Source organism: Ailuropoda melanoleuca, chromosome 13 (genome assembly GCF_002007445.2).
Source record: "Ailuropoda melanoleuca isolate Jingjing chromosome 13, ASM200744v2, whole genome shotgun sequence".
In the NCBI taxonomy this organism is placed as follows: Eukaryota; Metazoa; Chordata; class Mammalia; order Carnivora; family Ursidae; genus Ailuropoda; species Ailuropoda melanoleuca.
Window position 1 is genome coordinate 34,305,862 of NC_048230.1, and position 5,386 is coordinate 34,311,247.

The following is a 5,386-nucleotide window of genomic DNA, read 5'->3' on the forward strand; positions in this document are numbered from 1 at the left end:
GCGGGTGCCTGCTGCCCCCCGCGGGGCGGACAGGCGGCGGGGCCGGGGGGCGACGGCGAGCGGGAGCGCGGGTAGCAGGCGGCGGCGCTCGCCTCCGGGCGGAGGAAGGCGGCTGCGGCGCCTGGGGCGTCTCTCCAGAGGATGCTGTCGCTGAGCGGCTGCGGCGACTGTTCCCGCGGTCCTTCTGCGGGTGGCGGGGACGCCGGTGCCCCCGGCTGCTCGGGGCGAGCTCTTCTGCGCGCCCGACTCCTAGAGGCAGAGGTGACGCCGGGCCTCCCCCGCCTGGCCCCGCGCCCGCCCCTCCGCCCACTCGCAGCTGGCACCTGCCTCTGGCGCAAGCTTGCCAGCCAGCTCCCGGTGCCTCCGCCGGCTCTGCCCTTGCACCGTGTCACCCAGCCCGCTTCGAGCGCCCATCCCCCTCGCCCCAGGCCTCCCATTTGCCCTGCTCGGGGGCTCAGTCCGGGCACTTTCGGGGACTCAGGGTGTGTGTGTGTCTGTGCAACCTTTTGTTTTCATTTTCCTTTTTTAGAAAAAAGAAAATCCCCCGAAAGTCTTTTGTAAGATTTGTCAGGTGTGATTGTGTGTGTGTGTGTGTGTGTGTGTGTGTTGTCTTTCCCCTCTTCCTAGCTTCCCCCAGGGCACACACTAGGTCCACAACAACGTCATGTCGCGTGCCTGGCACTTCTTAGGCACTCAGGAAACACCCACTTAAGGCATAAAAAAGTTTGTCCTTTAAAAATAAGTCACCAATTTTACCTAGAATCTTGGCGATTTCCTGTTTGGATGGAGTTTGATTCCAACTGTGCCTGCCCTTTACAAAGAGGAAATTTCTCCGGCACTCAAGGAGGGAGGGGCCTCCCTCTGACCCCACTCTGAACTTTTGCATTTAGCTTGGTGTGAAAGGAGTCCGCCCAAATGAATCACTGGAGGACACATGTTAGACTTTCTCCTGATAGCTTGTGAAGTAATTTATATTCCCCCACCTCATTTCCCTTTTGAGGAAGAGGGAGGGGGAGGCGGCAGGCGGGGCTTGAACTCCTGCCTCCTCTATTTAATGGGGGAGGGGGAGATCGAAGTGCAAGTCTGACCAGGGAGGCAGCCCCACTGTGCTGAATGTTCAAGAAAATGCATCTTTGCCACGTGCTGCCTGCCCAGAAGGTGAAGCTTCCCACTTAGGTTAATCCTACTCTTTAACCACCTCCTTCCCTTGCTGGGGTCAGGAATCCTCAGACACACTTTGGCTTCTGGGTTTAGATCAGAGTTCTTTCCCCTGTGGTTCAGTGGAAGATTCTTGTACTCTTTGCGGTGTCCTCATCTGTAACTGGAGATAATAATAGGACCTACCCCCTAAGGTTATTGTGTGCTCGTAACTGCCCCCAGCATGTGGTGAATAGGTATGATATATGTGTTTGCTAGAAATATTATGACTTCTCCTTTCTTGTAGCACACTGGGTTAAGTTAGATACTGTTTATGAGCGGGACAAGAGTGATAAAGTATGGGAAAGGAGGATGTTGGACAGGGACCACTTTCCGGAGCACATCATGGCCTAAAAGCTCAGTGCAAGTGAGAAACCCCATGATGATACTGTTGCCACCTGCTTCCCTCTGCTGGGTGTGGTGGTGGGCGCTTGTCGGTCTTGTTGAATGATCGCCTTCTTTTTATCTAGAATCAGCTTTTAACTGATCTGCAGTTTCTGGGAAACGTTGCAAATCCTGATGTGTCTGATTAGGCATCATGGCCAGGGGGTGAAGAAGTCAGGCACTGACCAGGGCCACATCGGCATGCTGTGGCATGCTAGCGTGGGCTGGCCAAGGACATGGGCATGAAGCCATCCCCATCTTACGGCTCCAGTTCTCCCCTACTGATGGATGGGGTCCTGCCCCCTAGTAGACTTTGTTGTCTGGCCTCAGCTCAGGGAACACTATTTTTAACTTGATTAGAGATTATCTAAGCACGTTTCCCCTACCCCATGAAGGTCAAGGGCAAAACCACACGTGGAAGTCAGATGTTAAGTGCGAATGAGTTTGGGGTGGGAGACGGAAAATCCTCGGGGCAGGATTGGCCAGCCTCTTGCCTCTCTTGGAAATGGCCTTGCCCCTCTGCTCCTGCTCTGACTCTCCCCCTCTTGGCCCCTGGCTTCCCCTTCAATCCACATCCAAGTTATCCCCAACCAACCGCTGTTTACCAGAGCCTGACATTCTGTGTCAATCCTCCCATTGTAAATCCATCCTCACCTTTCCGTGCCCACAGGTCTTGAAGGCAGTCAGGGTCTCCTCATTTCTTGCTTAGACTCTTGCTAATAGTCCCCTAACTGGTCCCTCATCTTCAATATGGCCCCATTGCAGTGCCCACCTGCGTGATGATAGAATCAAAACTTTTGCCAGAGCGAGCTTTCTAACATGCAGATACAAGCACGATGTCCTCCTGTTGAAAAGCCCGCGTGGCTTCTTGTTGCGTCTGGATCAGGCTACTCACTGGGACGTGGCTCTTCATGGTTTGGCTTCCGTCTTCCCTTCCTGCTTCATCTCTCAGCTCTCCTACGCCCTTCAGGTTTCACCCCAGAATACTTTCTGCAGTTCCCCAAGTGCTTCATGCTCTGGTAGACATGCCTTTACTCAAAAGCTCTTTTGCATTCCCCATCTGGAGAGTGTCTATTGTCTGCCCAAGCTTTGGCCACTTGTCCTCCTTTCTCTGATGCTTTTCCTCATGCCTGTTAAGCTCAGTGCTGTGTGCTTTCCTGTACCCCCAGTAACTCTTTGCATACACTCTGATTAAAGCATTGGCCAGGTTGTGTTCAGCTGTTTGTATGTGTTAGAGGTTGAATTATACCCCCCCGCCCCACCCCTACCAATTTATATGTTGAAATCCTAACCCTTAATACCTCAGAATGTGATCTTATGTGGAAATAGGGTCATTGCATATGTAATTGATTAAGAAGAGGTCATGTCAGAACAGAATGGTCCCTTAATCCAATAAAACTGGAGTCCTTATAAAGAAGGGAAATTTGGACCCAGAGCTATGCACACCAGGGAATCTCCATGTGAAGATGAGGACAGAGATCAGAATCATGCTTCTACAAGCCAAGGATCGCTGGAGATGGCCAGCAAACCACCAGAAACTAGGTAAGAGGCAAGCAGCTGATTCACTTTCATGGTCCTTGGGAGAGATGATCCCTGTCAACATCTTGATCTCAGACTTGTGACCTCCAGAACCAGAGACAATACACTTCTGTTTTTGTTTTTTTTTTTAAGATTTTATTTATTTGACAGATATAGAGACAGCCAGCGAGAGAGGGAACACAAGCAGGGGGAGTGGGAGAGGAAGCAGCAGGCTCATAGCGGAAGAACCCCACAAGCAGGGGGAGTGGGAGAGGAAGAAGCAGGCTCATAGCGGAAGAACCCGATGTGGGGCTCGATCCCATAACGCCGGGATCACGCCCTGAGCCGAAGGCAGACGTTCACCGCTGTGCCACCCAGGTGCCCCAATACACTTCTGTTTTTTAAGCCTCCAATTTGTGGCCCTTTGTGACAGGATCCCTAGACACCAACATAGTCCCTATGTCTGCCTTCCTCACTCAAGTGTGGATGGAGAATGTTACTTATCTCTGGGCCCGAAGCTCTGAGGACAGGACCCATCACTTGCAGGAGAAGGTGGTGCTCAGTGAATGAAGGGAAATCTTTGAGGGCAGGGATCTCAGGCTGTCTCTGCAACTGGAGGGTATCACATAGGGCCTGGTACATGGGAGGGGCTTCACTATGGGTGACACAATAAAATGACATCATTTTAGGCTCTGTAGGAGACATAGGAGAAGTATCAGACATGGTTCCTGCCTTCAAGCATCTTTTATGATTCTTAGAGAAAAGAGATCTGTCTGTACCTACGAAACAATTGAGAAAAAATCTGAGGCATTATGCTGGCCAGATTAGGGAATCCATGCCTCTGCATGCATTAAAGGAGCCAATGCAAAGGGCACTTGTGTTTCCTTTCTAGCTAAATATCAAGCTCTTTACTTCTAGGCATTAAAACATGAGAACAACAGAGTCAATATTTAAACACAAGGGTTCCTCAATCTGTGAAGGTTATACTCTGTTCTTATCTTGCACGTGTCTGCGTGTTGCTTGAAACTCAGCTAGTTGTTTCTTGTTTGTGTGGTTGGTTTTCTACGCTGGACCGTATCTCTGAGTACAGGGCCAGCACGCTTTCTTCTTTTTCCTGCTTCTGTAGGATCTCGTGCATACCAAGGCATCCAGCTGAGAATGAACCCATTCCTATGGGATCAAGGCTGTTTGTATCTGGGGTCGAGGTGCGTTCACGTAGGAGGGGGATGATTACGAAGTGTATTTAAAGTAAAAATCTGGACTTACAAAATCACCCTAGATAAATGTTAGCTATTATATTTAATTGGAATATCTAAGTTTTAGGAATCTTAATGGACCCATTGAAAGGGCCATAGGTAAGAGACATATAATAANTTAAGATTTTATTTATTTGACAGATATAGAGACAGCCAGCGAGAGAGGGAACACAAGCAGGGGGAGTGGGAGAGGAAGCAGCAGGCTCATAGCGGAAGAACCCGATGTGGGGCTCGATCCCATAACGCCAGGATCACACCCTGAGCCGAAGGCAGACGTTTAACCGCTGTGCCACCCAGGTGCCCCAATACACTTCTGTTTTTTAAGCCTCCAATTTGTGGCCCTTTGTGACAGGATCCCTAGACACCAACATAGTCCCTATGTCTGCCTTCCTCACTCAAGTGTGNTTGTGCAGTGTTGGCCATCCAACTTGTGTCATAAGGCCATGAGGGAGCTTCTAGAGAGAGTGTGTTTGGCCCTACACGATCTATCTCGGCTACTGCTGCTGGAGAAAACAAACACACAACTCCAGTGCCAAGTGGTGGTATGTAGTGTGATCTTGCTGTAAATGTCATGTCTTTGCTTATTAGTAAATTTCCTTTGGGAAACTGAATTACCTTCTCTGGCCTCGGTTTTCTCCTCTGAAACATGAAACAGAAATGAATGATCTCTGAGGCCCCATTCAGTTCTGAACAATGATTATTTTACCACTTTTTCTTGTATTAAGCATATAATAATCAAGGTTTTTTGTTTTGTTTTGTTTTGTTTTGGATAACGTATTCTCACGATACACCAAATAATTGAGATAGGAAGCCAGCACATTGTATAGGAAGAGTAACAGCACCGAACTGACAATCCAGTTTAGATTTTGGTCCTGGCTCAGTGACATTGGGGCAACGTATTTACTGTCTCTGGGCTTCATTTTCCTCACATGTGCAATGAATATTTTAAGTGAGACAACTTCAAAATTCCCTTCCAGAATTAATTTCCTCCAGGAATGATGATGAAATGTCAACGAAAACTGAGAGAAACC